Source organism: Palaemon carinicauda, chromosome 22 (assembly GCF_036898095.1).
Source record: "Palaemon carinicauda isolate YSFRI2023 chromosome 22, ASM3689809v2, whole genome shotgun sequence".
NCBI lineage: Eukaryota > Metazoa > Arthropoda > Malacostraca > Decapoda > Palaemonidae > Palaemon > Palaemon carinicauda.
Window position 1 is genome coordinate 102,167,725 of NC_090746.1, and position 23,041 is coordinate 102,190,765.

The 23,041-nt window shown below is 49.5% G+C and overlaps 1 long non-coding RNA gene across 2 annotated transcripts in view; it reads right to left on the reverse strand.

Annotated features, from left to right (window-relative positions):
• LOC137616670 (uncharacterized) overlaps positions 1 to 23,041 on the reverse strand; it is a 66,893-nt gene that overhangs the window by 36,476 nt on the left and 7,376 nt on the right. For both annotated transcript variants that reach the window (XR_011039468.1, XR_011039467.1), the window contains exon 2: positions 1,337 to 1,434. This is a non-coding gene — a long non-coding RNA (uncharacterized lncRNA). The remainder of the gene's footprint in view (positions 1 to 1,336; positions 1,435 to 23,041) is intronic.

Consider the following 23,041-nt stretch of genomic DNA (forward strand, 5'->3'; position numbering starts at 1 on the left):
AGCAGACTCCCCAGGCCCAAACAGGAAAGCTCTGCTTCGTTGGCACATTAGGCAAATAAAAAAACTAGACAGTTAACTGTGAAAATAAAATAATTAGTTAACATATACTCCCCCAGGGGAACTCCGAAGAGGAACCCCGAGGGAAAAGAACATAAGAATTACGCACCAGGAATGTGCCCTCCTCCCCCACTGACACTCAAGGAAGGGGGGGGAAGGCTGAGAACTGTAACAAAAACAGAATTATAACAATTATAATTATGTAATTCATCTAAGAATGTTCACTAATAGTAAGAACGAATAAACCCCGAAGGGAGGCGTTCTACACAGAAGCTGAAAAGTTAACAAATACAATTAGATTTGATTAAAAATAATTTAGACAAAATAAACGGAGTAGCAACTCAACCCCGGGAAGGAAGCTACTGTAATACGAAGTGGTAATAAAAGGGTGAACAACCTCAAGAGAGAGACCGTAGTCAACTAAACTCCCATGTTCCCTACGCTGATAGACCAAGTTCCCCGTAGGGAAGGAGGAACAGCGGAGAAACAGATAAATAAATATAAGTCCAGCGATGACGATTACCCACAGCGCCCGCCAAAGGGAAGACCGAAGGACCAAGGGAGAGATCGCGACCCATGAAATGTCACCGTGGGGGACTGGGACCACACGGAGATGTTGTACAATTGAGTGGACTTCCTACACAGCACAAAACACTGAAAAGGAAACTTACTGTATTTCTATCCCCAAATATATACAAACATAAGAATGTTTACATATATATTAAGTCTAAGAAAAGTAAGTAATTAAGTTAAAGACAAAACAAATGGCTGCCATGCGAGGACGGGACAGACGTCTGTACATCGTCCGAGCCAAAAGTGAAGTGAGGCAGCTCACCAGTGTGTGTGTGTGTGGGGGGGGGGTAGCTAGCTACCCCTCCCCTACCCCTGTGCTAACTAGCGCGGGGGTAGTTTAACCCTCGTTAAAATCTAATGGCTCGTCATTTCAGCTACGCCGAAAGTAAACCCTTTGTAAATAGCGTGGTTTGTATTTCGGTTACGGAACAAACTGCATTTGCTCTTTATATAAGTATTGTGTTACTCAAGTCAACACTATCTTTCATTTGAAAGATTAGTGTAATATTCTATTACCTTTTTAAATACTGTATCTAAGTTAAAAAAAAAAAAAAAACTTCGTGACAATCGTAGGATACATTTGAGATTTAGCATTGACATTAACATTTTAACTCATGAAATATATATAAAGCATCACTGATCAATCAAAACTCAAGTATTAAACTTAACACAAGAAATACTTCAATTTTAATGTATAATAATTTACCTTATGAATTTCCATTTTGTGCCAAGAAAGTTTGAGACTTTCTTCTTTAGATGTCAGCATTGCGTATTTTGCAATCTTTGTAAAAGTTCATGCCATACCTGCAAAATAAACAAATTAATAGACCAAAATAGGCTTTTGAATGTTTGAATATAGGTAACCATCAGTTCATAATTACTGAAATTATGTTTAAAAAGAAACCTATCAAGAGTCAATCTACTAATTGCTGTATTTATCCCTACCCCTTAAGTGTTTAGTTAGGACACTTAACTACAAAATTTGATTAACTTCCTATGTTTTTTTTTTTACTTGCGCCGTCCATCTTATATCAAAACTTTGATAATCCCCCCCACACACAACACACACCCCTCCCTTTGTAATCCTAAGCCTTTCCATTTTTACTGCAACCAGTGCACAAATAACAAGCCCCCCTACTGGTTGAAATATAAAAAGTCTAAATCAAATCGGGGCTGTGGTAAACCGTTCCGATTTCTTCATATTTTAACCCAGACAAGAAACTGACAAGTAACTTTCAAACTGCTTTGTCCCCAAGGCAGAAAAATAAAAACCAGTCATTCTTTCAGCAAAAGAAGGCTGCTTTGCATTACCAGGACTGATTGAAAAATTTCTAATGATCACTCAGATGATTACCATGACATGTAGAAAACGTTGACTGCTTTGAAGCCGTTTAAAGGCCACTCATTAATGGCAGAGGCAAGGGACTGACATTGCCCTGGCAAGCTGGAAAATGCCCTAGAGAGTGACCATATATACACATGCTCAAACCCATCTGAAAACAGTTGCCACGTCCAGAGGCAGTCGAGTGGGACTCCCCTGATGGGGTTCTCCTCGTTCAGCCACCAGCTAAGAAAAACTAGCCAACTGCCCCAATAAACCAGGAAGAAAACTTCAACTTGACCAGTGATCTCCCTAACAGCAATGAAGATCTTTGGTGAAGGAATGTGCAATAAGTTTCTACAGCGAGGAAACACGGCCGAGAAGACTGCCACAGCAGAGCTGGGCTTTGTCTATAACTGTAGTGCTATCCCATTGTGCTTGCTGCTGCAATTTAGACAGGAGACTTGCTGCTGCCATTGCAGTCTATCAGCATGCTCAAGTCCTTCAACCTCTGCTTGGAGATAGATTTGACTACCTACTTATCACAATCTTCATATGAAAAATGTGAGAATCTGACCTCAATCCTGTAGTAGCAGCCTAACTAAAGTAGCCAGAATCAAAGTCAAAGTCAAAATCTTTATTTTCATTATTACAATGGTTATTCTTTTGTTAAAACAAAAAACTATATTTTAAAACAATAAGTTATATACAAGTTCCATTTCTAATGTATAGCTTTACATAAAAGATACATAATACTTAAAATATAAAATAGTATTACTTTAAAAACCTATACACACTGAGAGGGTGTAATTTGCTCTTTCAGATTAAAATTTTCAATAAATTAGTATCATTCATAAATTAAGGAAAATAGTGACTTCAATCAGATGAACATAAAATTTCATAAAATTAAAAACTCATAAAACATCGGTGATAAAAATGAATAGAAAAAAATAAATCTATCTTATTCACAGTGTTTGTTTAAAAGATAATCTTTAAGTTTCCTTTTAAAAATGTTAGCACTTGAACAGTCCTTAAGATTTTGAGGTAGCTTGTTCCAGGCTGATGGGCTCCTTATTACCATAGAGCGTGATCCGAAGTCAGTTCGGTATCTTTGTATATACAAGTTATCATTTTGCCTAGTTGAGGCATCCCTGCAATTACCGACATTTAAAAAATCATATAACCAGCTTGGGTATTCCTTTTTTAAAACTTTAAAAACAAAAACACAAATTTCATAAATATATTGATTTCTTAATTTTAACCATTGTAGTTGTTTGAGGACTGGGGTGATGTGATCATATTTTCTAACCGCCCCTACCGCAACCAGAGCAGCAAAATTTACAAGTTTCTGGGCTTTTTCTAAGTATACGTCGTTAGTCCCTCCCCAGATTTTAATACAATAACTTACTATACTTAATGCTAGGCTTTGAACTATTATTATTCTAGTCGAGTTATCAAAATGATCTTTTATTCTATTAATATACATCAAGATACCGCTCACTTTTCTACTTATTTCATCAATGTGATGATTAAATGTCATACAGTGAACCCTCGTTTATCGCGGTAGATAGGTTCCAGACGCGGGCGCGATAGGTGAAAATCCGCGAAGTAGTGACAGCATATTTACCTATTTATTTAACATGTATATTCGGACTTTTAAAACCTTCCCTTGTACGTAGTACTGTTAACAAACCACCCTTTAATGTACAGAACACTTAATGCATGTACTACAGCACCCTAAACTAAAACAGGCACAAATATTAAAGGCGATTTTATATCATGTGTTTCCTAAACACCTAAAAAGCACGATAAAAAATGGCAACCAATGTTTTGTTTACGTTCATCTCTGATCATAATGAAGAAACAAACTCATTTAGTGTACACATATATGTACGTATAGGTTAGTTTTTGCATCGATTATATTGATTATACAGTACTGTATGTTGATTTTTTTATTACCAATGTTTTAGTTTACGTATTTTTCTTAGGACTTCCAAATGAAATCTTTTTCTTTATGACGCCGCCTGAAACGACGGCGTGTACGCTCAGTAAACAACCACGCTCAGAACAAACAAGGCATTTAACGCGCATGATGATAGTGATAAATAATGATACAGTACATACAGTATTTACAGTAAAAGCATTTACAAAATATGTTACCTTACAAATATAAATTATACAGTACTTGTACGTACCAAAGCAGGAAAACAATGAGAGAGAGAGAGAGAGAGAGAGAGAGAGAGAGAGAGAGAGAGAGAGAGAGAGAGAGAGAGAGAGAGATTGTTTTACGTACGTAAATGTAAATTTTAAACAAAAAAAATATGATAGGTTACAACATGTAGACTTTTAAAACCTTCCCTTTAACTTAATGCATACAGTACGTACATTACTAAACTATAAAACAGGTTAAAGTAAAAAATAAAGATTGTTACTGCACTCACCACGAAAGAAGTTCAAGAAAAACTTGAATGACGATGGCGATGAATTTGCTGCACAGTAGAAATGATGATGATGAAGCTGATGATGTGTTCTACTGTGCAGTCAATGAAAGTATTTTACGTCTCTTCAGACGGAGGTGTCTTTTCCTGGGACACCTCTTCAACTTCTTCAATTTCTTCCGAAGGCGTACTAGCAGGAGGAACTGGCTCTTTTTTGCGAGGCTGAAAAAACATTGTGATCGGAAGTTGTTGCCGCTGCTTCTTTTTTCGATCCAAGAGCATCCTGTAGGGAGTCGTGATGTCATCAACCTTGTTGCAGAATTGCATCGAGCGAACCATATCCTCGTCCCACTCTTGCAACATTTCTTTCGCCTCCTTCACATGGTTGCAGAACTTGGCAAGCCGTTCTAATGTTAAGCCCGTTTCTTCGACATTTTCTTGGGTCTCTTCCTGGGTACCCTCACTCTCTTCCTCACTTGCCGATTTCGTCAGGTCTTCGAGGTCTGCGTCAGTTAGGGGCTGGGAATGGCAGTCCAACAACTCGTCGACGTCTTCAGTCGTCATGTCGCCAAACCCGTCACCCCCAATTATGGCAGCCAACTGCACAGATTTCCGTATTGCAGAGTGTTGGATTTCCGACGGAGTAAATCCCTTGTCGTCGTAAACAATATCGGGCCACAGCTTCTTCCAGCTCGCATTTACGGTTGCAGGTTTCATCTCTTGAAGTGCCTTTTGAATATTCTGCAGGCACGTGGCTATGGTGTACTGCCGCCAGTACGCCTTCAAGTTGAAGTCTTCATCCTCGTCATCTTGGGCAGCATCCACACACGCAACGAGGTCCGCCAAGGTATTCTTCGTGTAGAGGGCCTTGAACGCCCTGATAACCCCCTGGTCCATTGGTTGAATTAATGACGTGGTGTTGGGTGGCAGGAACTCAACCTGAACGCCCTCACGCGACAGGTCAGTTGCGTGTCCACCAGCGTTATCCATAAGGAGAAGGATCTTGAATGGCAAGCCCTTCTCTAAGAGATATTCATGGACTTGCGGGATGAAACACTGGTGGAACCAGTTGGAGGTCAGCATCTTCGTAATCCATGCTTTTTGATTATGCATCCAGTACACGGGAAGGAGATTCTTATTTTTATTTTTCAAAGCGCGAGGATTTTTCGACTTATAAATAAGCCCCGGCTTTAACAAAAATCCAGCAGCATTGCCACACATCACGAGGGTAACGCGATCCTTGAATGCCTTAAAGCCAGAGGCTTTGGCTTCCTCTTTGAACAGGAAAGTTCGCGACGGCATTCTCTTCCAAAACAAGCCGGTTTCATCCATATTAAAGACTTGTTCCGGCTTGTATCCACCTTCAGCGATAATGTTCTTGAAAGTCTGGTTCACGTAAGTTTCAGCAGCGGCAGTGTCAGCGGAAGCAGACTCCCCATGCAGGGAAACGCTTTTCAGGGCGAAGCGTTTCTGAAACTTCGCGAACCATCCTTTGCTTGCGGAAAAACGTTTCTGAGGCTGGGAATCAGTGGATGTCCCTGGTTGAGGATCATCTGCATCATCATCATCTTCAGCATGGTTGCCGTCGTCCTCTTTAGGTTCCTTTGCAGCAAAATTCTCATATAAGCTCAAAGCCTTTGTTTGGATGGTGTTCGTATCCAACGCTATGTTCTTCTTCCGGCAGTCGGCAATCCACACAGCTAAAGCACCTTCCATGCGTACGATCGTTTTATTACGCGTTGTAACGACTCGCTTCGCTGATCTGCTAAAGGTGATTGCAGCAGTCTTTCTAATGTTCGCCTCGTCCTTCTTGATGTAGCGAACGGTGGATTCGTTGATGCCAAAATGGCGGCCGGCGGCCGCGTAACTTCTACCATCTTTTAACATGTCGAGAAGCGTAACCTTCTCAGCTATCGTCATCATTCTTCGGTGGCGTTTAGGCTCACTACCAGCCTTACTAGAAGCAGAACGCTTGGGAGGCATTGTAACAGAAAGTTCAACAAAAAGTTCAACTTAAAACAGTCGCACACAGCACAGATTAAACTTCACAAACTTAAGAACGTCTACTCAGCAATACGCGGAAAGAGAAAGTGAACGATGCAGCCCCGCGAGAACTTTGATGCTGCGGGTAGAAGATGCGGGCAAAACACCAATCACAGGCTAGATAACAAAACTTGAGTTTTGATTCGTCATCTATCAGCGCTTGAACCAATCACAACCCGTCTTAGTACTATGGCGCGTTGGTTACTCATAGAAGATGCCCCCGCGCATACTGAACGTACGTAGATTAAGTACAATACAGTACCGTAATAATAATAAATAATGATAATACTGTACAGTAATAATAATAATAATAATGATTAATAATAATAACAATAATAATTTTATTAACAACAACAACAATAATAATAATAATAACAATAATAATAAAAATTTACGTACGCTATTTTACGCCTCTCTCTCTCTCTCGTACGCTTACAGTATTCGAAATGTGATTTTTGCAACAAAGAATATTATTGGATGCAGTACTGTACTACGTACGTATACATACAAAAGATTCATGGAAAAGAAGCACATCCATTACAGTACACACCATTCTAATATGGTATGACTGCATCTGATTTGCGTTTCATGTTCGATTTAATTTTACTACGTACTGAATTATCGTATGATCACATTCTCTTTTCGTGTTTTATTTCTTTCTGTGCTGAATTATATATCATATGTAATGCAATGAACAATCAGTAAGAGCAGATATTACTAATTACAGTATTAATGGAATTACAGGTAACAAAATATCGTATTTGGTTATCTTCAGATTTTGCGGTATTTTCGAATTTTCCGGAAAATCCGCGATATGTATATATATATGGGTTATGGGAAAACCCCGTGAAGTGGTGAATCCGCGATTGTCGAACCGCGAAGTAGCGAGGGTTCACTGTACATTTGTCCATATACAAACCTAGATTTTTTACATAATTGCTAGTCTTTACCTCTTCACCATCGCATCTAATTGTTATATTATTGTCAATCTTGCTCATGTATTGTGGAGTACCTATAAACATGCATTGCGTTTTACTGGCATTCATTAGCAATCCTTTCCTTAAGTATTTTTTTATTTCTAGTAAAATAAATTCTGCCCTTTCAATTAACTCCTCCAAGTTTTCTAGCGAACCAGAGAGCAAAACTTGGGAGTCATCCGCATACTGAATTAAAAAGCAGTCCTTTATATATTTGGCCATATCATTAACGTATATCAAAAATAATATTGGGCCCAGCACAGACCCTTGAGGTACACCATATTCAACTTTCTCTAACCTCGATTTGACATTGCCTAGTCTAACAGCTTGAGAACGATCTTGCAAGTAATCACCCAACCAAAAAGTATCAATATGGTGTTCTTTGCATACTTTCAACAACTCTGTATGGTTCACGCTATCGAAAGCTTTTGAAAGATCACATAAAATTAATAGGGAAATATTCTTATTGTCAATATTCTTATATATTTCATCTGTCAACTTCATGAGCGCAGTCTCTGTGGATAAGCCTCTACGAAAACCATGCTGTGTATTAGATAACAGTTTGTTTTCTTCGAGATGTTCCATAAGCTGTTCAGCTACGATTTTTTCTATAACTTTAGACAGGACTGGTAAGATAGAAACGGGTCTAAAATTGCCTGGGTCATCTTTATCTCCGTTTTTATGAAAGGGGTTAACTAAAGGATGTTTCCAAACAGATGGGTACACACCAGTTACTATGGACGTATTGATAATGATCGTAACATAAAAAGCAATAATTAAAAGGGAATCCTTTAAAAAACGAGTGGGAATGACATCTACTCCAAACGCATTACTGTTGCTCAAATTTTTAATCGTTAATATTACTTTTTCTAGTCACAGGCTGTGGTCTGAATAAGTAAATAGTATTGTCGACCTCTATTTGGGTAGTTTGCAGGTTTAGTGTGTTATATTTGCAGAGAATTTCTTGTGTTTTCTTGTATGTATTCTTTCCTACATTGGCAAAAAAATTATTAAACTGGTCTGCTTTAGTTTCTGGATTGTCAAATTCGACTTTAACATTTCTTCTATTAGGTACCATAGTATTTATTATTCTCCAAGTATCTTTCATAGATTTACTTTTCCTGACTTCATCTTTAAAGTACAAAGCTCTAGCCACCCGTATATTAGCGCTTACTTCTTTCTTCTTTTCTTTATATTCAGTGTTTAGATTTTCATTTTGCCTATCTTCTTTTAGTCTCCTCTGAGCTGCATCTCTCTCAACTATTTTTGATTTTAACTCATCCTTAATCCAAGGAGCACTTGGTCGCTTTATTTCTTTAGTGGTAACAGGGGCACATATATCTAAACAATAATTGAATGTATCATTAAAAATTCTAATCTGTATATTTACGTCGTCCGTACTAAGAATTTGATTTAAAATAGGAGTTTGTTCTATTAACATATTGCTCAACCATCGGCTAATGTTATCCCCTTTGAGTAGGATCAAGCTACAGTACTAATAAAGTGAACACCCGAGTCAACAACTCTGGAGCTGTACACATTTCGAAACACCGTCTAACTCTTACACTGCACCGTAGCGGGAAAAGTAAAGGTACTTGCAAAAGATGATGCCAGAGTACTCATCCTTCAGATCCACCGTGGGGGCCTGGCTTAGAAAACCAGCTACCAGAAATGGCTTTGCCTAGTTATCGTCATTCGTCATCAATTATGTACGCAACACCTTGAAATATATAGTGAACCAGTCTAATATGATATTGTAAATCTTTTAAACCATTAATGCCCGACATCGTAATAAATTAACGTAATAAAGTAATGGTAATAAAAAAGGCAAAACATTGTATCTTTATATGCCATGACATCCCAATTTCTATGGAATAGTTCATAACAGTTCCTTGTATTACACATACCTCCTTACTCAAACTAATTATTTATTGGTTTTTCTTCAAACCTAGCTGGCTTCTCTCCCAATTAAATACGATCTCATTGCTCCTAGGCTCTGGGATAATCTTCACGGTGGGTTGGCCCCGTGTGCTAGTATTTTGGCGTTTAATTATAAATTATACAATATGAAGTGTGCGAATAAAATCAAAACCGTGTATGCACACTTAAAGGGTGAATATGTTCCGCGCTATGTTGGAATCTGCGCCAATTCCGAATTGGGTTGCGCGATGTTAGAATTCTTACTTTGTGCGGCAAAGTTAGCATGCATTGGGTTCCCGCTGTGATTTTCAGGGCACTACCCAACCTAACCTAGGGGCCCTGTACCCCTACCAAGGCCTACCGGGGGGGGGGGGGGGGGCTTCCCCACTTAAGGCCACAGTGAATTTCGGGGCACTACTGAACCTAATACAACCACCTAACCTAACCTAGGGCCCTGTACCCCTACCTAGGCCTAGCCCCTTCGACAACCCCCTTAAATGTCACTACCTAACAATCAATCAAACCAAATGGTAATTGCAATTAACCACTACAATAACTAACACGCCTTGGAAACAAATTAAACACAATGACCTGACTTTACATAATGGCCTGATCACCCACTGCATATACGACGAGATCACCTCCATAGAACCTACCTAATACTGTTAACACTCCTATTGCCATATAAGGTAAACGAGTCAGTCTGCGTATTTACGTGAATCTGTTTCACTTCACAGCACCCAATATACGATTCCAACTTGGTCGCGCGGTTTGGGAATCCTCACATTTCACAGCGCCAAGTGGGAATATTCCAACACGGTGCAGTTTCTGAGATGGGTTGCAACAAATACACTTAGAGCAAGTCGTAGCTTCGGTCTCCAGCCTCTTTTCAAGCTATGAATTTACTTCCATTTGCCATTATCAGACTATATAAACTACCTTAAAATTAGATTAAATAAAATAAAAACTATAATCATATTGTCATCCAATATAAAAAAAAAATATTAATACACTGGGCCCTTCATTCTGTTCGACATACCAGCATGTAGAAGAACCACCAATCGGTGTCTTCCTTAGCAACTGGAAGGAAGCTACTACTAGCAGGCTCCAGTAGCCTGTGCTATTACAAAATGGGCAAATGGGAATATTTATCAAAATCTGTAACTTTATTAATACCAGTTTCTGTCAGTAAAATACGGGGTTCAAAATAGTGCATTTGCAAAGATCTGTTAGATTATGCGAGTTACAGTGTCCTAACTATTATTGTACTGTTCTATAATTAAAGAGGCATATCCTTAGCTTATCCTTATCAGCCTTAACCCTGTGTTTGATCGGTTTGATACACAACTTTAAAAACTTCTGGCAGGGTAACGCCAAATTATACTTTGTAAATAGTACAACTAGCTTAATATCTTAGTCCAAAGATATTTTTCCCCATAACTTGACTATGGAAATTTACGTCTGTTCCTACCAACTACACTATCAAAACCTCTTTAATGGCAGAAATTATGGCTAAGGCACGGACCAGGGGCCACTAAAGTTTGGTCATGGAATCAGAGGTAGGTCAAGGGATTAACAAGAAGAGCAGTACCATCTTTGAACGGCTCATGTCACGGCAAAAATGACTATACCTAAATTCACTGAAATTTAGGGAAACATTACATGCTTAACACAAATTTTAAGATTTTTCCTGGTTGCAAACACTTCATTAGAGGGTAAATTTACAGTTTCATCCATTATGGGGAAACTGGAATAAAAATGACAAATTCGAAGATAATTTGTATTTTTCCTAACCATACAAACCTTAGCTATTTACAAAGGGTTATTACTTTTAGCGTAGCTGAAATGGCGAGCCATTAGAATTTAACGAGGGTGTATTACCCCCGCGCTAGTTAGCGGGGGGGTAGGGGAGTGGTAGCTAGCTACCCCTCCTCCCCCTCACACACAGGTGAATACTCACTTTCACTTAGAGGTAGGACTTGTCTTGGGGGACAGGGCTGGCGGGCAAATATGTGTAAATAGCTAAGGTTTGTATGGTTAGGAAAAATACAAATTATCTTCGAATTTGTCATTTGTTCCGTAACCGAAATACAAACCACGCTATTTACAAAGGGTGACTTATCCCTTAGGAAGGGTGGAAAGTCCCCAGCCATACTGGCTTTGGCTTTACCCGGGGACTCAGAATCCGAGTGAGTCGCACTCGAGAAAAGGAGTCCCTGCACCTCACAAGTTCCTTGCACCGCAAGGAACCATGTGGCCTACGTAAGCTTGTGTGTGAAGGAAGAAGTGTGACCCGTCCTAGGCAGTTGACCTGGAGTTCCAGAAGGAACTCTGGGTTAGGACGTTCCCAATACCACCTCGTCAGGGTATGGGGGACGCGACAGTATTGACTCAATACTCGGAACACAAGGAAGCATGGTTTACCTGCAGAGGTTCGAGGTCAGCTATGCAGAGACCAGGATGCTGCTTCCCCGTAGAGGGGATGATGAAGAAAGAAGTAAGGGCCAGACATACTTCTTTCGTTCATGCAGACTAAAACCTGATAACAATGCCCTCAACCTTCTGCTACCTGTCCAAAAAGGAGCCTGAGGTTAGACCAGCTGTTGTGTAGCCACCACAGAGCGATAGAAAACGTATCGAGACTCCTGTGGGTCACGCCCTGCAGGAAGCGGGCTGCGAAGGTCATCAGACGCTTCCAGACTCCAGCTTGTAGCACCTGCGTCACAGAGTAGTATTACTCGAAGGCGAGGGACGTTGCGATGTATCCAACATCGTGCTGTAGGGCGACGTGACGGGGGAGGGTCTGAAGACAGGTCGAGATGAATGTCCTTGAGTCCGGGCTGAAGAGGTATACTGGTGACTCTCCCCCCATGTCCTCCTTGTGTTCCCAAATCGGCTGCAACTGAGGCCAAACTGCAGCTGTTCCCAGCGCTAACCTCTCGATTCCTGTACTGGCAAGAAAGAGAAGGTCTTGGGACATCAGACACAGAATGGAGACTCAAAATCTTGAATGAATCGGACCGAAGGGTCGGGACCCTCAGATTCTGAGTCTAGCCAACAACTCAGGAGCGAGCCTGAATGTTGCCTTCCCCTCTTCCTTAGAAAGGGGGGGAGTAGTAAGAGACCAAGAAGATTGCTTACACACTGGCCGTGGCCAGAGTGAGCAGAAGACCCAAGGCGGAATACAATCCGAGGCCTGTCGTAAAAGGGTCTTGAGAAGATCTCTTAAAGGACTAAAAGTCCGAGCCATGCTCCAAGTTGGAGGTCTTCCTCCGACTAGGGCAGGGACGATCGTAGCTTCGCATGAGCGAGGATAGATCCAGCGGGCAGGAAAAAGTTATTCCTTTAAGCCTGAAGGTCAGGGAAAGGCTGAGCGACAGGCTTATTGCCAAGAGCGGAAAGGAGTTTCCTCCCGCCGAAAGGCAATAAGACCGTTATTGCTGGAGAAGAGGCCTCACGGGAAGAGGTATATCTCCCACGGCACCAAACACCTTAGACTCTTCACTTTGCCTGGGAGACCCCTGTGGATGACTATCGCAGATGACGCGACCTCCGTACCGCGACTGTAGCGGGTTGTCTCTTCTAGAGGAGGAAGCGTAGTGTCTCCAGGCATGAAGCCGAAGCGACGCCCCGGTTCGGGAGAGATGTCGCAGTGTGGTTGCTTGAGTAGTCTGCGCCGTGGGAGAAGCTCTCCCGGGAGTTCCGTCAGGGGAAGCAGAGGGTCCAGAAACCGTTCTGCGCATAGTCCCAGTGGAGCTCTCCCATTGAAAGGTTGACAGACAACCTGGTTTTGTTGAGACCCATTGTCTGCAGACAAAAAGGAGGGAAGACGCAGGCGTCGAAGTTGTCCCACCATCACCGGAATGCATCTTGCCAGAGTCTCGGGGTCTGAGACTGGGGGGAAAACTAGCGGAAGCTTGAGGTTCCAAGCTGTCGCGATCAGGTCCCCCAGACCAGCACTTGCTGGTTACCCAAGGTCAAAGACCCCTAGGTACACTCTCTCTATGAGGCTCTGCTCGGATAGTCTGAGAGAAACATTCCCCTGCCTGGAATGAGAGAGCCGATGGTGGAATTGAGAGAATCTCAATCATCCCGGTATCTCTACTGCAAGATGTGAAGGTGTGAAAATGCGTCCCCTGCTGGTTAGCATGAAGTCGACACGCAACGGGGCGACTTGGCAGGAGCTGTAGGATCTGAAGAGGGGCCAGACTAAGGCCCTTAAGCCTGCCTGAATGATGGAGAGGTATCCTTCAGGTCTTGACCATAGGCCTGGACCAGAACATGCCCCCCCCCCCCCCCCCTTTCCTTTGACGAGTCCGAGAACCGCATCAAGAATGTGGGGAAAGGACGAGAATATCCACTACCATCAAGAGGCTCCATAGGTCAACACCCATTGCAGGTTTAATAGTTCCGCTGGTCCCATAGGGCCAGGGAGTCCGGTTAAACATTGCCTGAAGCCACCGGAACTTGGATCGCCCCACATGGAACTTATCCTGAGGCGACCGTTCGGACTATAAACGGGTCAATGAGGAAAGAAGAACTAGGAAACGTTCCAAGGTAGGGCTGAAAACTCTGCTTGACTGAGAACAGGTACTGCGACTCTCCTCAGTCTTGCCACAGTCAACCGAAAGGAAGGCTCGGAGGATGTGGTAACAGAATCTGGCGTCCCCAGGTGGTCACCCATCCAAGTACCGACGTTGCTTAACCTCGCTGGACGGACGAGAAGCGGGGTTTCCAACGTGGTAAGGCGGTTGACTCAATATCATGGCCAGATACTCCAGATGTTGAGGCAGAGGAAGAGAAGGCTCCAAGCAAAATACCATGAGCCCACACTCATGGTCAGCATTCGGAAGCTTTTCCCGGCGCTGAAGAAGGTCGAAACCCGAGCCTACCGGAGTTGACCAGCCCTCCAAACAGCAGAGGAGGCGGAAGTCTGCACCTGAGCGGCCAAGAGGAAGGCAGGGAGAGTTCTCTGGGGAAACAAACCTGCTATGCCACGGCGGGATAGCCACACTGCATCATAAGCAGGAATACTTGCAGTTTAGGCTGAATTCGACGAGCACCCTGGAAGATGGATGGAATGGAAACTGAAAGTACCCGTCCTTCCGATCCAGGGTTAAAGGAGTCCTGTCGCCTCGTTACCAGTCTGATCGATTCTGCTGGTCTACGCTGGCCGAAGTTTGTTCGACAAACTTGATCAGGGCTGAGAGGTCGACTATGGACATCCCCTCTCAGATCCTTCCTTACAAGAAAGGATCGACTGAGGGGGCCGGGGGTGAAGCCGTCGATGATCCTAAGGAAGACCTTCGCCTAAGGTATGGATCATTCTGCCCAACCGGGCAACTCTGCTGATGCTATGGCATAGAGGTTCAGAGACACTGAATTCGCTGACAGACGGCAGGCACGATATCCTTGGCTACTCACAGAGATTGTGCGGGAATGGGCATCGGGAAGCTGTCATTCGGATGAGTAACCTTAAGCATCCTCCCAGCGAAAAAACCTGCAATCCTAGAGTTCGTGAACTCCTTTTAGGACTATGCCCCCCCGGGGGAGTCTCCCGTGCCATCTGTTCCTGACAGGAGGAAACTGCAATTGGACACCTTGTCCCAGTTGTCGTAGCCGATAACTTAGGCCGACGTGGTTGAAAGAAAAGGGAGCTGGAGCCCTGCAGAGTCTGGAAGAAAGCGCCTTGGAGGAGTGAAACCGGAAGTCGATTTACTCCGCACAGCAGATGTCTAAGTCTCTGTCCTTGGGCAAAGACAAAACTCTTCTCAAGGATGGAAGGGTGTCTGAGGTCGTTGACCTCCACAGATGAGACACCCGAAGGAAGCCTTCAGTCAGCGCGTCCAGATGGTACAACATCGAGCTTGTCCGCAAGTAGATACTTAACGACGAAAGGCCAAGGTGCCTGAGCTCGAGAGGAGGAAAGTACCCTTGATCTTCCTGTAGCTTCCTTGAACCAAACCTCGGGCCGTAACCGAGGAGGGAAAGAACCTGGTAAGCTCCCAGAGGAAGAGGTAAGCAGTCATCCCTTGTCCGATGGAGAAATCTTGAACGGAAAGCCCCCCCGCCAAAAATCCTTCCAGGGCGGGAGAAGGAGAGAGTACTCGTGCAGGAGAGGGGACCCTCGAGACCGACCTCTTGGGAACCAACTTCGCCCTGGGGGAAGTCACCACGAAGTCCACTCCTCTCTTTCTCTTCAGCGTAGGAGAGACAGCCGCTGGTTTGTTACCCTGGCCGGTGAGTGCTGGTTTCATAACCCTCATTAACGCCCGTGCCAGCGGATCAAACCATGTCTGCTGCTCCAAGGACACAGAGTCCGAAATCCTCACTAAGGTGAAAGGGATCGGGCGATCCTTTGGAGAGGACACGACGGTTCCTGCCTGAAAAGAAGGTGGGAAGAATGCTGTACTGACCTGTCTTCGTCCTGCACTACCAACCTGTGCTTGGATGGAGGTGATCCCGAGTGCCGCCTAGGAGCACGCGTCCCTGCTGCTACTACCGGCTGTGGAATTCGCCGCGAACTATGGTCGCGCGAGGGCGAACGGTCGCGCAAAGGCGAATGGACGCGCGGGCGCGCAGGCGAGCGATCGCGCGGGCGCGCAGGCGAGCGATCGCGCGGGCGCGCAGGCGAGCGATCGCGCCGAGGGATCGTGCTGCCGCGTAGGTGAAGATGATCGCTGGCGGTAAGCGATGGCGAGCAGCATGTGTAGGTGAATGATCGCGTGATAGGGTGCGATGGTGATCAGCATCCGCAAGAGGGCGAGCGTTCAGGGTTGTGCGATGAGGAGCAGCATGCGTAAGCGGGCAATCATGCAGGGTTGTGCGATGGCGAGCAGCATGCGCAGGTGAAATGATCGCGTGAAAGGGTGCGATGGTGATCAGCATCTGCAGGAGGGCGATCGTTCAGGGTGGTGCGATGAGGAGCAGCATGCGCAGGTGAATGATCGCGTGAAAGGGTGCGATGGTGATCAGCATGCGCAAGAGGGCGATCGTTCAGGGTGGTGCGATGAGGAGCAGCATGCGCAGGTGAATGATCGCGTGAAAGGGTGCGATGGTGATCAGCATGCGCAAGAGGGCGATCGTTCAGGGTTGTGCGATGAGGAGCAGCATGCGTAAGCGGGCGATCGTTCAGGGTTGTGCGATGAGGAGCAGCATGCGTAAGCGGGCAATCGTTCAGGGTTGTGCGATGAGGAGCAGCATGCGTAAGCGGGCAATCGTTCATCAGGGTTGTGCGATGGCGAGCAGCATGCGCAGGTGAATGATCGCGTGAAAGGGTGCGATGGTGATCAGCATCTGCAGGAGGGCGATCGTTCAGGGTGGTGCGATGAGGAGCAGCATGCGTCAGCGGGCAATCGTTCAGGGTGGTGCGATGGCGAGCAGCATGCGTCAGCGGGCAATCGTTCAGGGTTGTGCGATGGCGAGCAGCATGCGTCAGCGGGCAATCGTTCAGGGTTGTGCGATGGCGAGCAGCATGCGTCAGCGGGCAATCGTTCAGGGTTGTGCGATGGCGAGCAGCATGCGTCAGCGGGCAATCGTTCAGGGTTGTGCGATGGCGAGCAGCATGCGTCAGCGGGCAATCGTTCAGGGTGGTGCGATGAGGAGCAGCATGCGCAGGTGAATGATCGCGTGAAAGGGTGCGATGGTGATCAGCATCTGCAGGAGGGCGATCGTTCAGGGTGGTGCGATGAGGAGCAGCATGCGTCAGCGGGCAATCGTTCAGGGTGGTGCGATGGCGAGCAGCATGCGTCAGCGGGCAATCGTTCAGGGTTGTGCGATGGCGAGCAGCATGCGTCAGCGGGCAATCGTTCAGGGTTGTGCGATGGCGAGCAGCATGCGTCAGCGGGCAATCGTTCAGGGTTGTGCGATGGCGAGCAGCATGCGTCAGCGGGCAATCGTTCAGGGTTGTGCGATGGCGAGCAGCATGCGTCAGCGGGCAATCGTTCAGGGTGGTGCGATGAGGAGCAGCATGCGCAGGTGAATGATCGCGTGAAAGGGTGCGATGGTGATCAGCATGCGTCAGCGGGCGATCGTTCAGGGTGGTGCGATGGCGAGCAGCATGCGTCAGCGGGCGATCGTTCAGGGTGGTGCGATGGCGAGCAGCATGCGTCAGCGGGCAATCGTTCAGGGTGGTGCGATGGCGAGCAGCATGCGTCAGCGGGCAATCGTTCAGGGTGGTGCGATGGCGAGCAGCATGCGTCAGCGGGCAATCGTTCAGGGTGGTGCGATGGCGAGCAGCATGCGTCAGCGGGCAATCGTTCAGGGTGGTGCGATGGCGAGCAGCATGCGTCAGCGGGCAATCGTTCAGGGTGGTGCGATGGCGAGCAGCATGCGTCAGCGGGCAATCGTTCAGGGTGGTGCGATGGCGAGCAGCATGCGTCAGCGGGCAATCGTTCAGGGTGGTGCGATGGCGAGCAGCATGCGTCAGCGGGCAATCGTTCAGGGTGGTGCGATGGCGAGCAGCATGCGTCAGCGGGCAATCGTTCAGGGTGGTGCGATGGCGAGCAGCATGCGTCAGCGGGCAATCGTTCAGGGTGGTGCGATGGCGAGCAGCATGCGTCAGCGGGCAATCGTTCAGGGTGGTGCGATGGCGAGCAGCATGCGTCAGCGGGCAATCGTTCAGGGTGGTGCGATGGCGAGCAGCATGCGTCAGCGGGCAATCGTTCAGGGTGGTGCGATGGCGAGCAGCATGCGTCAGCGGGCAATCGTTCAGGGTGGTGCGATGGCGAGCAGCATGCGTCAGCGGGCAATCGTTCAGGGTGGTGCGATGGCGAGCAGCATGCGTCAGCGGGCAATCGTTCAGGGTGGTGCGATGGCGAGCAGCATGCGTCAGCGGGCAATCGTTCAGGGTGGTGCGATGGCGAGCAGCATGCGTCAGCGGGCAATCGTTCAGGGTGGTGCGATGGCGAGCAGCATGCGTCAGCGGGCAATCGTTCAGGGTGGTGCGATGGCGAGCAGCATGCGTCAGCGGGCAATCGTTCAGGGTGGTGCGATGGCGAGCAGCATGCGTCAGCGGGCAATCGTTCAGGGTGGTGCGATGGCGAGCAGCATGCGTCAGCGGGCAATCGTTCAGGGTGGTGCGATGGCGAGCAGCATGCGTCAGCGGGCAATCGTTCAGGGTGGTGCGATGGCGAGCAGCATGCGTCAGCGGGCAATCGTTCAGGGTGGTGCGATGGCGAGCAGCATGCGTCAGCGGGCAATCGTTCAGGGTGGTGCGATGGCGAGCAGCATGCGTCAGCGGGCAATCGTTCAGGGTGGTGCGATGGCGAGCAGCATGCGTCAGCGGGCAATCGTTCAGGGTGGTGCGATGGCGAGCAGCATGCGTCAGCGGGCAATCGTTCAGGGTGGTGCGATGGCGAGCAGCATGCGTCAGCGGGCAATCGTTCAGGGTGGTGCGATGGCGAGCAGCATGCGTCAGCGGGCAATCGTTCAGGGTGGTGCGATGGCGAGCAGCATGCGTCAGCGGGCAATCGTTCAGGGTGGTGCGATGGCGAGCAGCATGCGTCAGCGGGCAATCGTTCAGGGTGGTGCGATGGCGAGCAGCATGCGTCAGCGGGCAATCGTTCAGGGTGGTGCGATGGCGAGCAGCATGCGTCAGCGGGCAATCGTTCAGGGTGGTGCGATGGCGAGCAGCATGCGTCAGCGGGCAATCGTTCAGGGTGGTGCGATGGCGAGCAGCATGCGTCAGCGGGCAATCGTTCAGGGTGGTGCGATGGCGAGCAGCATGCGTCAGCGGGCAATCGTTCAGGGTGGTGCGATGGCGAGCAGCATGCGTCAGCGGGCAATCGTTCAGGGTGGTGCGATGGCGAGCAGCATGCGTCAGCGGGCAATCGTTCAGGGTGGTGCGATGGCGAGCAGCATGCGTCAGCGGGCAATCGTTCAGGGTGGTGCGATGGCGAGCAGCATGCGTCAGCGGGCAATCGTTCAGGGTGGTGCGATGGCGAGCAGCATGCGTCAGCGGGCAATCGTTCAGGGTGGTGCGATGGCGAGCAGCATGCGTCAGCGGGCAATCGTTCAGGGTGGTGCGATGGCGAGCAGCATGCGTCAGCGGGCAATCGTTCAGGGTGGTGCGATGGCGAGCAGCATGCGTCAGCGGGCAATCGTTCAGGGTGGTGCGATGGCGAGCAGCATGCGTCAGCGGGCAATCGTTCAGGGTGGTGCGATGGCGAGCAGCATGCGTCAGCGGGCAATCGTTCAGGGTGGTGCGATGGCGAGCAGCATGCGTCAGCGGGCAATCGTTCAGGGTGGTGCGATGGCGAGCAGCATGCGTCAGCGGGCAATCGTTCAGGGTGGTGCGATGGCGAGCAGCATGCGTCAGCGGGCAATCGTTCAGGGTGGTGCGATGGCGAGCAGCATGCGTCAGCGGGCAATCGTTCAGGGTGGTGCGATGGCGAGCAGCATGCGTCAGCGGGCAATCGTTCAGGGTGGTGCGATGGCGAGCAGCATGCGTCAGCGGGCAATCGTTCAGGGTGGTGCGATGGCGAGCAGCATGCGTCAGCGGGCAATCGTTCAGGGTGGTGCGATGGCGAGCAGCATGCGTCAGCGGGCAATCGTTCAGGGTGGTGCGATGGCGAGCAGCATGCGTCAGCGGGCAATCGTTCAGGGTGGTGCGATGGCGAGCAGCATGCGTCAGCGGGCAATCGTTCAGGGTGGTGCGATGGCGAGCAGCATGCGTCAGCGGGCAATCGTTCAGGGTGGTGCGATGGCGAGCAGCATGCGTCAGCGGGCAATCGTTCAGGGTGGTGCGATGGCGAGCAGCATGCGTCAGCGGGCAATCGTTCAGGGTGGTGCGATGGCGAGCAGCATGCGTCAGCGGGCAATCGTTCAGGGTGGTGCGATGGCGAGCAGCATGCGTCAGCGGGCAATCGTTCAGGGTGGTGCGATGGCGAGCAGCATGCGTCAGCGGGCAATCGTTCAGGGTGGTGCGATGGCGAGCAGCATGCGTCAGCGGGCAATCGTTCAGGGTGGTGCGATGGCGAGCAGCATGCGTCAGCGGGCAATCGTTCAGGGTGGTGCGATGGCGAGCAGCATGCGTCAGCGGGCAATCGTTCAGGGTGGTGCGATGGCGAGCAGCATGCGTCAGCGGGCAATCGTTCAGGGTGGTGCGATGGCGAGCAGCATGCGTCAGCGGGCAATCGTTCAGGGTGGTGCGATGGCGAGCAGCATGCGTCAGCGGGCAATCGTTCAGGGTGGTGCGATGGCGAGCAGCATGCGTCAGCGGGCAATCGTTCAGGGTGGTGCGATGGCGAGCAGCATGCGTCAGCGGGCAATCGTTCAGGGTGGTGCGATGGCGAGCAGCATGCGTCAGCGGGCAATCGTTCAGGGTGGTGCGATGGCGAGCAGCATGCGTCAGCGGGCAATCGTTCAGGGTGGTGCGATGGCGAGCAGCATGCGTCAGCGGGCAATCGTTCAGGGTGGTGCGATGGCGAGCAGCATGCGTCAGCGGGCAATCGTTCAGGGTGGTGCGATGGCGAGCAGCATGCGTCAGCGGGCAATCGTTCAGGGTGGTGCGATGGCGAGCAGCATGCGTCAGCGGGCAATCGTTCAGGGTGGTGCGATGGCGAGCAGCATGCGTCAGCGGGCAATCGTTCAGGGTGGTGCGATGGCGAGCAGCATGCGTCAGCGGGCAATCGTTCAGGGTGGTGCGATGGCGAGCAGCATGCGTCAGCGGGCAATCGTTCAGGGTGGTGCGATGGCGAGCAGCATGCGTCAGCGGGCAATCGTTCAGGGTGGTGCGATGGCGAGCAGCATGCGTCAGCGGGCAATCGTTCAGGGTGGTGCGATGGCGAGCAGCATGCGTCAGCGGGCAATCGTTCAGGGTGGTGCGATGGCGAGCAGCATGCGTCAGCGGGCAATCGTTCAGGGTGGTGCGATGGCGAGCAGCATGCGTCAGCGGGCAATCGTTCAGGGTGGTGCGATGGCGAGCAGCATGCGTCAGCGGGCAATCGTTCAGGGTGGTGCGATGGCGAGCAGCATGCGTCAGCGGGCAATCGTTCAGGGTGGTGCGATGGCGAGCAGCATGCGTCAGCGGGCAATCGTTCAGGGTGGTGCGATGGCGAGCAGCATGCGTCAGCGGGCAATCGTTCAGGGTGGTGCGATGGCGAGCAGCATGCGTCAGCGGGCAATCGTTCAGGGTGGTGCGATGGCGAGCAGCATGCGTCAGCGGGCAATCGTTCAGGGTGGTGCGATGGCGAGCAGCATGCGTCAGCGGGCAATCGTTCAGGGTGGTGCGATGGCGAGCAGCATGCGTCAGCGGGCAATCGTTCAGGGTGGTGCGATGGCGAGCAGCATGCGTCAGCGGGCAATCGTTCAGGGTGGTGCGATGGCGAGCAGCATGCGTCAGCGGGCAATCGTTCAGGGTGGTGCGATGGCGAGCAGCATGCGTCAGCGGGCAATCGTTCAGGGTGGTGCGATGGCGAGCAGCATGCGTCAGCGGGCAATCGTTCAGGGTGGTGCGATGGCGAGCAGCATGCGTCAGCGGGCAATCGTTCAGGGTGGTGCGATGGCGAGCAGCATGCGTCAGCGGGCAATCGTTCAGGGTGGTGCGATGGCGAGCAGCATGCGTCAGCGGGCAATCGTTCAGGGTGGTGCGATGGCGAGCAGCATGCGTCAGCGGGCAATCGTTCAGGGTGGTGCGATGGCGAGCAGCATGCGTCAGCGGGCAATCGTTCAGGGTGGTGCGATGGCGAGCAGCATGCGTCAGCGGGCAATCGTTCAGGGTGGTGCGATGGCGAGCAGCATGCGTCAGCGGGCAATCGTTCAGGGTGGTGCGATGGCGAGCAGCATGCGTCAGCGGGCAATCGTTCAGGGTGGTGCGATGGCGAGCAGCATGCGTCAGCGGGCAATCGTTCAGGGTGGTGCGATGGCGAGCAGCATGCGTCAGCGGGCAATCGTTCAGGGTGGTGCGATGGCGAGCAGCATGCGTCAGCGGGCAATCGTTCAGGGTGGTGCGATGGCGAGCAGCATGCGTCAGCGGGCAATCGTTCAGGGTGGTGCGATGGCGAGCAGCATGCGTCAGCGGGCAATCGTTCAGGGTGGTGCGATGGCGAGCAGCATGCGTCAGCGGGCAATCGTTCAGGGTGGTGCGATGGCGAGCAGCATGCGTCAGCGGGCAATCGTTCAGGGTGGTGCGATGGCGAGCAGCATGCGTCAGCGGGCAATCGTTCAGGGTGGTGCGATGGCGAGCAGCATGCGTCAGCGGGCAATCGTTCAGGGTGGTGCGATGGCGAGCAGCATGCGTCAGCGGGCAATCGTTCAGGGTGGTGCGATGGCGAGCAGCATGCGTCAGCGGGCAATCGTTCAGGGTGGTGCGATGGCGAGCAGCATGCGTCAGCGGGCAATCGTTCAGGGTGGTGCGATGGCGAGCAGCATGCGTCAGCGGGCAATCGTTCAGGGTGGTGCGATGGCGAGCAGCATGCGTCAGCGGGCAATCGTTCAGGGTGGTGCGATGGCGAGCAGCATGCGTCAGCGGGCAATCGTTCAGGGTGGTGCGATGGCGAGCAGCATGCGTCAGCGGGCAATCGTTCAGGGTGGTGCGATGGCGAGCAGCATGCGTCAGCGGGCAATCGTTCAGGGTGGTGCGATGGCGAGCAGCATGCGTCAGCGGGCAATCGTTCAGGGTGGTGCGATGGCGAGCAGCATGCGTCAGCGGGCAATCGTTCAGGGTGGTGCGATGGCGAGCAGCATGCGTCAGCGGGCAATCGTTCAGGGTG